This window comes from Megascapheus bottae, unplaced genomic scaffold (genome assembly GCF_031878675.1).
Source record: "Megascapheus bottae isolate mThoBot1 unplaced genomic scaffold, mThoBot2.hap1 HAP1_SCAFFOLD_47, whole genome shotgun sequence".
Lineage (NCBI taxonomy): Eukaryota > Metazoa > Chordata > Mammalia > Rodentia > Geomyidae > Megascapheus > Megascapheus bottae.
Window position 1 is genome coordinate 1,415,080 of NW_028327641.1, and position 12,314 is coordinate 1,427,393.

Sequence of the window (12,314 nt, forward strand, 5' to 3'; positions counted from 1 at the left end):
GGCACATGTGATATATTGCTCCTCTCCTCTCCGGGGCAGCAACACGGGAACGGGTAGGGACACACAGGGCCAACCTGTAGTCCCCCGGGAGCCGAGCTAGATGGTAAGTGTCGAAGACCCAGCCCTCCCCCAATCACCGGGGAAGAAAAAACCACGCTGAGTCAGAAGCAGTGTTAACCATGAAAGCACATCAGATCTCACTGCTGATCTCTGCTGATCTCTGCTGATCTCTGCTGATCTCTGATTCTCTCCACCTTTATTGCGTCAGACAATTAGTTATATACTGTTAGGGTAGGAGAAGGTGGGCACTGGGATGCTAGCCAATAGAAGAGGGCCTCTGTGCTACCACTAAGGGTCTGGGTGGGGCTTTCAGGTAGTGGGCAGGAAAGGTGCAGGAAAGCGCACGAGACTTGAGCTGCTGCTAGACCCGCGAAACTGCAGGGGGTTCAATCGAGTCACATACACAGAGATGCCTTAGGAGAGGTATGCAAAAGACCGAATGCCTAGACAAAGCCCTTTAATTGCAGCTGAGCCAGAATCAGGCCTCAGAGATGGAGGCTAGGCCCCAACAGTGATAGAACTTGAGCCTTAAGAATAAACAAAAACAAAAACAAGGATCGTGCTCAGGTCCTGAGTCTAAGCCCAGTACTGGCAAAAAAAAATTCTTCCCAAAGTAGAAATTTAAACTTATTGTACGTTTCAAAAAAGTTGTTGTCAAGGTGATATACAAAGAGATTGCTGTTACATATGTAATGAGTACATTTCTTGTAAACACTGTTACCCCCTGCCCCCTGTTCTCTTTCCCTTCCCCCCAAGTCATAAATTTCATTTACAACAAATATATATGTATTTTCATTCCTGAAAAAAATAGTTTAAAATGTGTTCAAATAAATGATGTAGGTTGATATATTTATCAAAATGGATTACTTGAACTCTAAAATAAACATTCCAGGTAATTTTTCTCATAAAATTGTAGTAACGCTATAAAACTAATAAAAAAGGAATTTTAGTTATTAATTTCTTATGTTTTACCTTTAACATTATTACACTAAGCATACTGTTTATGGTATTAATACAGACAGCATGAAATATGATTATGTAAAAAAATTAAATGATTCAAAATAGTAAGGTTGGGGGCCAGTAGTTTGGCTTGGTGGCACACACCCTGGACTGGCAAAAAAGAAGTAGGGTTAGATAAAACAGATTTATTTCCAAATGTGTGGAAAATGGTATGATTTCTTGTTTGGCTAGTCCTGGGGCTTGAACTGAGGGACCAGGAACTGCCTTGGCCACATTTGTTCAAGGGTGGCACTCTGACACCTGAGCCACAGTGCCCCATCTGCTTTTTCTGTGTATGCAGTGCCGAGGAATTGAATCAAGGTCTTCTTGTATACTAGGCGAGCACTCTACAACTAGGCCACATTCAAAGCCAAAGTAGATTTTTGATGCTATTGTGGAGTTTTAATTTTCTTAAATATTTGTACAAAGCACAATGGATATAGAAAGAGACTTGAACTCACAGAACAGAGTCCCACATAATATTACAGTTACTCTGGCACTTCTCCCGATTGACAAAACACATTTCCAGGCATCTGCTCTGTCCTTAAGCTTTGGTAGCTGACTTGTCTTTCCATGGAGGCCTGGCCTGGATTCCTGGTGATTCCATGCATTTCATAGTTCCCTGTATATCCAGTAAGGTTGTCTTCTATGGGACCAGACCTGTCTGGTTTTTGGCCCACCCAGGACCTATGTGTCTGAGGTCTCACATTCTAAGTGGAAAATAAAACACAGTATAATAAGGACTGAAGAACTGCACACCATAATATTAACAATGAGAGTTTAATAGTTAGCAAAGTAAATACAATGAATACTTGACAAGAATCATGAGAGCAAGATAAAGAGATGTCTTTTTAGGAAGGGGACAGGGAAGCTCTAAATCCAGACTGGCCTCCAAGTTGCCTTCAGACAGTAATTCTACTTCACAGTCCTCAGAAGGGTCTCCTTCCTCATGAGAAACAGAATGTCCTTCCTGAGTTAAGAGGGGGATGGATTCTGGTTTGTCGAATGGAGATTGAGTTTCTTTTAGTGAGATGGGTGGGTCAGGATATTCTGTGAGGATGGATTCATTTTCCTTCAATGAATCCAGTATTGAGAGTACACTTGCTGCTTCCCATGGGGACATTTTCCATGAGCCCAGCGTTTGCCCCTTCAGCTTGCACAATAAGTGGAGTGTTACTCTGACTCAGATGGACTGACTCTGGGTGGAGTGTGAAAGGACACGAAAGGAAATCTGGCTGCTCTTTTTCTTCCTCCATAGTATCTGCAGGTTCAACTGTGTCACACATTGCGTTCAGAGCAAAAGGTATATCCACAGGACTCTAAACCTGTTTGGTAATTTCTACAGAAGGCCCATGCTTTCTGGAGTGCAGTGATGATTCTCAGTCTCCATCAGTCACCAGCTCCATTGGTGGGTTTTTCATCCGGAGTTCAGGATAAGCTTTTCCACGATGACCCAAACCTAAGAATGGAAATAGGTACAGAGTGGACAGAGTGGACTCTGCAAGTTGAAGTGTCACTCAACTGCCATGAGGATCTAATGGAGGAACCTGTAGAACTGGAGTTTGGACTGAACACTGAAGAGGTGTAGGGTCTTTCTAATGAGTGCTTATTCCCGAGTCCTTTCAGAGGACAGAAATTACCTGGCTGACACCACCCATAAAGGGCATTTTGCCAAGCTCTGTAGAAGTAAGGGCCAACCAATATCTAGACCACATGGGCTTCCTACTCACAGGCTCTGAGGCACCCACACCAGGACTTCTACTTTTTCTTGGTCTTACTGGTCGCACATTCCTCCAGCTGGTCAAAAAGTATGTGTTTAGAAGAGCAGGTCCAAAGCCGGCATTTGGAGCCTCATATAGAGCTTGAGTTGTGTCAGGGTGTGGCCGTTCTTGAACTCATAGAAATCACTGGGGTAGAAGTCCATTCACATCGTATAGATGGAACACATGATGCTGTGGGCACATTCGGTACAAGGAAAGTGAGAGCCTTCTCTCTCCACCCTGAGCCTTCTACCAAAGCCCCATTCTTGCAGGACTCTAATGCTGTGGCTGTCCTGCAGAGATGTGCACTTATTTGCTGGGAGGTGGGGTAAGAGACACTCGAGAACAGGATGACTTTTACACCCCACTTCCAGAAGCTTCTGAGAGAGGCCTCTATGCATTTGTCCAAAGTAAATGCACCTTAAATTAACTAAGTAAATGCTCTAAATAAATCAATAAGTGAATGCTCCAAATAATGAACTAAATGCTCATTCCTCTAATCTTAGCCACCCAGCAGGCTGAGCTCTGAAGATCACAGTGGAAAGCCAGTGTAGTCAGTAAAAGTCTAAAGGCACTTGTCTTCAATTAGGCAGCAAAAAGCCAGAACTTGACCTATGACTCAAATGGTACAGTGCTAATTTTTGAACACCAAAGGGATGGCATTTAGACCTGGGTTCAGGTTCAAGTGGCAGCACTGGACCACAGACCAACATGTAAATGCTTTCAGGTTCTAACAGGCAAAGCTATCACAATCCCTGCCTGATGGCTCAAAAGTGATTCAGCCCCCAGCTTTTCCTCTGACTCCTGTATTTCACAGGCCTCCGCCATTAATTCTGACACCTCATTTCTTACTGGGAAATGGGATTTCCTAGGATGTCACCTAGGTGAGGGCTGCAGTTGGGAGCCACTTACTCATGCCTGAAATCCAACTTCTCAGTAAGCACACTGTTGAGACTCCAGTAGCTTGTGAGGGAAATGAAATGGCATGGTGTCCCAGTCATAATAAAGTAGTTTGTGCACTTGTATCATGCTTAGCTCCCCTGTGAACACCGCAGTGAACCAAACAGGCTCAGAGAGGAGCCAAGTATTCCAAGACTTGGCCAGGAGGGGTGAGGAAACCTGGGTTTGGAGGGGGAACACTCACTTTTTCAAGAGAATTTCCAGCAACTACTACATTGTCCTCCACTATTTGAAATTGTGCAGGAAGTTTCCCACGTAAAAGAGATCACCATTCTGGTAGGCAGGGATCAGCTTTGTCAGCAGAATCTCCAACAGGCCTTCCTCCAGGATCCATAGGTTTCAAGGCTCATTCAGAGTCTGAGCTGACTTACCGTCACACTATGTTGGCAAAACAGTGGATATTTCAAACGTAGGAATGGGACCACACTTCACACTGAGGAATTGGAATAGAGTAGATTGGAAATGACACACTCTAATCTCAGTATAGTCACTTGAAAGCACACAAGAAGGTTGTAGTGTGTGGGCAGGATGATGGGTTCAAATAGGTTTCCTCTCAATATACCTCATCTGAGTTGCCCTGAAGTTTCCTGGTTTTCTTTCTAGAGAAATGCCTGATATACTGGAATTTTGTCTTGGCACTGATCCAGCATCTACTTCTTCAAGTGAGACATCCATATCTCTCATGCCTGGGATGCGAGCCTCCTGATCTTTGGCAACAGCACAGCAACATCTTTCTGGTTCCTGAGCCACAGGCCAAGGGAGCTGGCTTGAGCTGGTTGTCACATACAGTGGCTTAGTAACCAGGGTTCCATATTCTATTCCATTGTGAGGGAGGTAGCGTCACCTTTCAAGGCCCAATGACCAAAGCTCCTTGCTCACAGAAGACCTCCCCAAAGACATACTGGAGGCTGAATCTCCCTTCCCACTTCACATATGGATGTAGTAAACAGCACACCTTTTTGTTCAAATCCCAAGTCATTAACTATGCGTAAGTGCTAGCCTGGTCTCAGGCTCAAGGAGCCTTTCTTAGGAAAGATCCAAACTTAACTGTCACTATTCCCCTTACCCTTCACAAGACATTTTGCTTCACAGTGCCTTCTCATCTTGCATTTTGCCTCTTGCACATTTTTTTTGCTAGTCCTGGGACTTGACCTCAGAGCCTGACCATTGTTCTTAGGCTTTCTTTAGGCTATAGCTGTCCCACCAAGCCACAGCACCACTTCCAGCGTTTTCTATGTATATGGTACTGCAGAATCAAACCGGAGTCTTTTTGTGTGGTAGCCAAGCACTCTACAAATAGATGAAACACCCAGGCCATCTTGCACATATTTTCCACTTCAATCTACTAGGACGTTGTTAGGTTTCTGTATCCTAATCTATTTTTCTTCCTGATGAATATCTGTGCTGTCATCTGTAAAATGCAAGTGGGAAAATCACAGAAGCATTGGTGACATAAAAAAAGTCTTACAGACATAGATAAGTGTTCATTCTTTGTAGGAGAAAGGATATTTTGATATGATGATGACTATTTATACATACTTTATCAGGGTTTAGAGTTTGGCCCAGTGGTAGAGTGCTTGCCTAGCATCCATGAAGATCTAGGTTTGAGTCCTTAATATCACACAGATATAAAAATCCATATGGCAATGTGGCTCAAGTGGCAGAGGGCTAGACTTGGGAAAAGCCAAGAGCAGTGCTCAGGCCCCGAGTTCAAGCCCCAGGAATGGCAGAAAAAAACAAAAGAAAAGAAAAGAAAAGAAATGTGCTTTTACAAGTTATTCACTCACAGCATTTGCCTCTGATTTCTTCGCTTCTGCATCTTGTGACTTATCCCTTTCTGTCAATGTAGACAAGAAAAACAGATTTTATTACTTGCTATCCTGTTGTCCAATCTTTGGATATTAATTCAAAATAAAATATTGCCTGAGATATTGTGTGTGTGCATGTGTGTGTGTATCTGCAATGTGTGCATGCACACATGTGTACAGGGTTTAGGGCTTACTCATAGGGCCTGTGTGATAACCCTCAGCATCTTTTCCTCAAAGGTATTGGTCTTTCACTTCTAGCTTATTATAGCTAATTGGAGTTGAGAGACTCACTCAATTTCTTGCCCTGTGCTTTGGAACCCAGTGCTGGGTTCTCATATTGTTAATTGTAGCTATAGAGAAGGCTGAGATCTGGGGATCCTCGTTAGAATCCAGCCCCTGAAAGAAAGTCACTGATAGAAATCTTTATCTTCAGTTAAGCACGAATAAATAAGGCAAAAGTGGAACTGTGGCTCAGTTCCTCTTGTACCAGCCATGAGAAAATTAGTAATTGGCAGCACCTGGTCCCTGAGAGAAATCCTTAGCACTGAATCAAAAAAAGAAAGAAAATGAAAAAAATTAAAACTTGCTGAGTAATCCATAAGGATAAACGTGCCTGTGAATAATCTTGTCATTTCAGATTCCCTCAAGAGCTTATGTCTCTCTATATTTTATCAAGTTTTTTTAAAGATATTTACATATTTTCTATCTTTCCTAAACAGAGATAGCCATCCACAAAACACAAACACAAACTCTCACACAGTATACCACCCACCCATAAGTGTCTGGCTATGTATATATGTATAGTCATATGTATTGATCTGTCTCTCTATACTAATATATAAATGCATAAATATATGTATTTAGACAAACAGGAAACAGACATAGATAGGTCTCAGGCATTTCTAGATTTTGTGCAAGTCTTCTGAGTGCAACTTACCATTGTATTGCTTGTCAAGATAGAGTCCCTCTAATTTTTGGCCAGCTTCTTGTCCTTTGATACTTTTTTCTGCCAGTCCTGGGTTTTGAACGATATGCCTGGATGCCGTCACTAAGCTTGAGCTTCTTGCATTCAGTAGTTTATTCCAGATAAGAGTCTCATGGAGTTTCTGTCCTGGGCTGGCTTTGAATTGTGATCCTCAGATCTCAAACTCCTGAGTAGCTAGGATGACAGTCTTGAGCTACCAGTACATGGTTCCTTTGCCTCTTTTACCCTTTTTTTGGCCCCACCACAGCCATGGTATCTACCTTCCTATGTTCTCTCCACCTGCCCCCAGACAGGGGTCTGACAGATGCTTTCCACCCACTTATTCATGTCCTCCTCTCTATTGGCTGACAGCTAAGGCATGCACTCACATGTCTGGATGCCAAACACAAAGCCATGTGATTGTTTCTCAGTCTGGAACATCCTATCAGATTTATAGCACCACAGAGGGTCAGGTTGATGCTCCTCCAGGGCTTCTGAAATTGTTCTTATATTAATCCACAACACGTTTGTCATCACTTGTCCAGCTAATTCATGGACTAAACCAGCATTCCCTACAAACTTAGATCCCAATACCATGAGGACACTCAAGGGTGCATTAGGAGTGTGACCTGCAGGTGGATTTGAGCCTGTCTAACTTGGTGGGGATTTCTCCACCACAGGCAATGGAATACAAATTTAGAATCTGCTTTCATGAGGTGACAATCTCTGGCAGATGCTCTTATCAAATGTGGCACTGCCTACTTCCAGCTTAGAACATGGGTTGATGACCCAGCATAACAGAGAATGTATTCACCCAGGCTCAACACATAGGCTGGGACCCTGAACTTTCAGGTAGCATTTGGCTTTGAAGGTCATGAGGTCTGAGTCTACAAATGATGAGCCCCCTCCCGTGAGGCATAGCAAACGGAGCCAAAGTGCAACCCAGTTAAGCACCAGATCAAGCTTCCCTTCTTCAGTAGGGTATGGTTTGAAAACTGTGCATAGCTTCTGTTTGAAGCCAGTCCAGAAAGGAAAGTCCATGAAACTCTCATTTCCAGTTAACTGCCAAGAAAAAGCCAAAGATAGAGATGAAGCTCAAGAGAGGTAGACAGCCATCTGAAAAGAATGGTTACACCCTGCAACATCCTCATTATCTGATCTTGAAACAATCTCTGCGTGCATCATAGCATGCAGCCAGCATCTGGGGGTGACAGTGACCCCTGCGCCCATTGGCAATCTGCACTGACTCTGACATCTGTAATGTGAACCTCATTCTGTTGGGTTTGTGAAGCGGTGTCAACCCTGCAGAAGGAACCAACTGTGCCCTAACTCCCACTGTCCATTGAGGCCCCTAGCATTCCCCCATCTGCACCCCTCCTGTGGCTTCTGATCCTAGGGAGCCCTCCTGCCCTGTTCAATTCTCACATGAAGTGCATATTTCTTCTCCTGGGGCAACTTCTCCACAGAGAGTACATGACATGCCCACTCTCCAGGCACGGGGAGATCCTGCCAAAGTAGCAAATCCGTGATGAGGACATAAAGTGATGAATAGAATTTTAGATCCTGATGGTAGACAGTCTGCAAAACCCAAGGGAGAATGGAATTGGAGGGGACCAGGGATCCGGATGTGGGCATGGAGCTTCCCTGCCAAGGGGGTGGGGGAAGTCACAGGCTGGGGGATGCACAGGATGATCCATGGGCCCTGTGCAGCTACTGGGTCACCCCCTTCTGCATCTCAGCCTTTGGCTTTGAGCTCTGTGATGGTCAAGATGTGCATAGTCTGCACTTTGGCTGGCAGAAGAAAGGACCCTGGGAAGACAATTTTAGACCCTTTGTGAGTGTAGGAAGGGGTAGGCTGGACACCCAGTCCAAGAGGAGCTAAAACTGGAGTCGAGGGGTGTGCAAGGAGTGGGTGTGAGGGTTGTGGGCAGTCACAGTCACGGCAGAGGTGGCTCTGTCTGTGGGGTGAGTGCCTCCCTGCAGGCACAGCACTGGAGATATCAGAGATCCACATGAAAAGGAAATGCTGGAAATGGCACTACGGTTCAAATGGTAGAGCATCAACTTGAGCAAAGGAGCTCAGGGACAGTACCCAGGACCTGAGTTCAAGCCTCATGACTGTAAAAGAAAAAGAACCAGAACTATGAGAGGGAACCTGGTACTCTCTTGGTCTAATCAGACACAAGAAGAGGCAGGGATAGGCTGTGGAAAAACACAGAGAACATCTTCCCCCAGCTCATCCTGTCCTGCATGCAGGGACAGCCATGTAACTAGGGCTACAGTGAGATCATCTTCACCCCTGTGCTGCCATCTGAATTGTAGGCCTCTGTCCTGGCATGGGGTGTCCTGAGGGCTGAGCAGGTGCCCTAACCCTAGATGTAGAGCAGCCACTGACTGTGGTAGCTAAGGAGAGATCTGTTCCATAGCTATCAGGCCACCCAGCATGGGAGCCATAACCACCCCTCACCCAGGTAGAGGCTAATGGTTTTCCAGGTGCTACTAACATTGCCCCACCCCTAGCTCTGGGTACACGTGACATTCCCTCCACAAGGAGCAGGACAAAGTGAGGGATCAGGAAGCTGCCTATGGGCTTCAGATGATGGCCAGGCTGGCACTACAGATGGCCTCACTCTGTCACCACCTTCCCCTGCCTCCATCTTTCCTCCATCATGCCTCTCTACCTCCCACCCATTAACCTTGGAAACCAATGAACTGGGCTCTCATCATTCCTCTCATCTCTTCACCCACCTTGCCATGCGTCCATCCCTCTCTCACTTCCACCCCACACACATCCCACCACCAGCCACCCTGTAGCTTATGAGGATCCCAGAGGAAGCTCTTGGTGAAGGGCTTGTGACCACTAAACAGTTACTATCACCCGCTCTGGCCTGATCCACCACAGATTAAGAACAGCCAAGCAGGCACACACTGCAGCAGAGTTGCTCTGCTGCCACCCTGATTTCTTCATGGCCAGGGCTTGGCTCTCCTCAGCCTCTCAGCCCAGTAACCAGAACATTGTGCTTTCACAGAGCCATGGCTTCCAGTCTCCATGGACACAATGACATCAAGGTGATGCCAACTTCCCCATCTCTATATACTTCTAACTATGGGATGGGAGCTGAGGTTCTCTTCTGTGACTCCATCCGCTAAGAGGCTCATGCAGATTTCTATCCTTTGCTCATCATGGTGACTCTTTGGTTAACAAGTCACTGCTGGGCTTCCAGTTCACCACATATAGAACCCCTACTCCAACACTTTTCTTAGAAGGACTGATGACTTTTAAATATTCTCTAGTTTTAAATGTCTAGTTCCTTCTCTCTTTCATTTATATATTTCCCTTCCTCACATACTTCCCTTTTTTACCTTCCTTCTTTCATTCCTGGCCTTGAACTCAAGACATGGAGCTTTTTCTTAGCTTTTCTTTGCTCAAGGTAGCACTCTAGCTCTTGAGCCACAGCTCTACTTCAATCTTTGTTTTTGCTCTAAACTGGGAGTAAGAGTCTCATGCACTTTTCCCTTTGCTGGGTTGGTTTTAAACCACAATACTAAGATCAGGATCCTGAATATGCCTCGGATTACAGGTATTATCTAATCAAAACAAATTCCTGATTTCTTTTTTAGACATAATTAGTTCTTTCAGGTGAGCCACCAGCCACTCATGCAAGAGCATTGCAGGATCCCAGCATTCATCTTGTCTCCAATCTTATTTCATCCATCACACAATGGCCATCTAAAACACCCTGCTGCATGCCTGAAGTCGCAGTGAACGTTCTCAAAGCCATGAGAAGCCCCCTTAAGCTCTGCCTCAGATATGCCCAGCCCCCATCCCACTTCCACATGAGCATTTGTTTAGGAGAAATTTCCTGAGTACATCATCATCTTTTCCTCACCATTCAAATTTCATCTTTGGAGTCATTTCTCCCAGACAAAGAGGAACATGATCCATGGTTTGATAGCAGCTCCAGCTTCATAGTCCCAGCCACCAACACCCCCCCATTACCCTGCCAGACCCCTGAATTCAAGAACAATGTTTTCACTACCCCTGACTCTTATCAAATGTTTTAACTTATACAGTGCATTAAACTAATTTTACTAAATGGAATAAACACATGGCAGCAAGCTTCAGAATCTTTGCACCTGAACTTTTAGTGAATAACAGACACACCAGCATTTCTGTAGCCAACAGAAATGTTAGCTTTGAGATTTCAGCATTCCTGGTATCCTAGTTTGGATGTGCTAACACTGCCCTTAATGGGGCACTTCAATCTCACAATCCCACAGCAATCAATGTCATTTGACATTCACTGGTAGGTGGTGCTAGGAAAAAGACTGATGTGCCAACTCCATGCTGGCTTGACCTATGCCATCTTCAAACCTGGAGCAAGTGGGGCTCCTCTCTCCATGACACCTTTTGTGTACTACCCCAGGAGGACCTTTACCTTGAGACAAAATTATGAAGACTATCTCTACCAGCAAAGATTCCAGTGAGATGTGCCTACATGGATAAAGCTAAAATCTCACTAAAGTGAGGTTGTTGGCAGTGCTAGAGCCTGAACTCAGGGCCTGGGCACTAAGCATTTGTACTCAAGACTAGCCCTTTACCACTTGAGCCCAAACCCCATTCCCAGCTTTTTTTATTTTTGGTAGTAAGAATCTATCAGACTTTCCTGTTCTAGGTGACTTGGAACTTCCATACTCAGATCTCAGCCTCCTGAGCAGCCTGGATTAAAAGTGTGGATCAGCCATGCCCCACACCTGAGGACTTCTGCCAGCACATTTTTTCCCAAAAATTGGAAGAGGAAGATGAGGGAGGGTTGGGCTCATCCTGCCCTGCATATGAAGGAGAGCATCAGCGCCTGAACTTCATTCCCTGTTGTAGGCTGCTGGAGGCAAAGGAAGCAAATAGGCACAGGCTGGCAGCAGATGCCACAGAACAACTTGTGACCAAGAGTCCCAGAGCAGACCTCAGAATCGATGACAGAGTTGGATCTACCCAGTAACAGAGGCAGTGGTGACACCTGAAACTGCACGTTTGAGCCTTTGCTGTTAGTAAACAGGGCCACCTATGTCTCAATGAGAAAGGTGAGATTTTGGTGGAGAAGGTGAGATTAAACATTATGTATCATGCAAGAAGACAGACTATAAGGGGTCTTTTATTATTCCAAGTGAAATTTTGGATTTCCTCTTCTGTTTCTTTAAAGAATGACATTGGGATATTGATGAATATTGCACTGAATTTGTAGATAGTCCTTATCAAGATTGCCATTTTTACAATATTACTTCTTCCAAAGCAGGAGCATAGGTTTTTGCATTTCCTCAGTTCTGCGTTAATTTCCTTCTGCAGGGTTTATAGTTCCATGAAAAAGGTGCTTTACATTCTAAGTTAATTCCTAGGTATTTTATTTTCTTTGATAGCAAAATGAGTTGCTATCCTGATTCTTGCCTCATTCCTCTCATTTGTTGGCATATAGGAAGGCAGTTGACATTGAGGGTTAATTTTATACCCTGCTACCTTACCAAAGTTTTATATCAGCTGAAGCAGCTTCGGAGTAGAGTCTATAGGGTTCTTTAAATACAGAATCATGTCATCTGTAAGGAGAGAAAGTTTCAGTTCCTCTTTCCCTTTTCCTCCTCACTCCAGTTAGAATGGCCAAGATCCAGAAATCTAATAACGTATGGTGGAGGGGATGTGGCCAGGAGGGATCACTACTACACTGCTGGTGGGATTGCAAACTCGTTCAACCACTATGGAAAGCACTATGG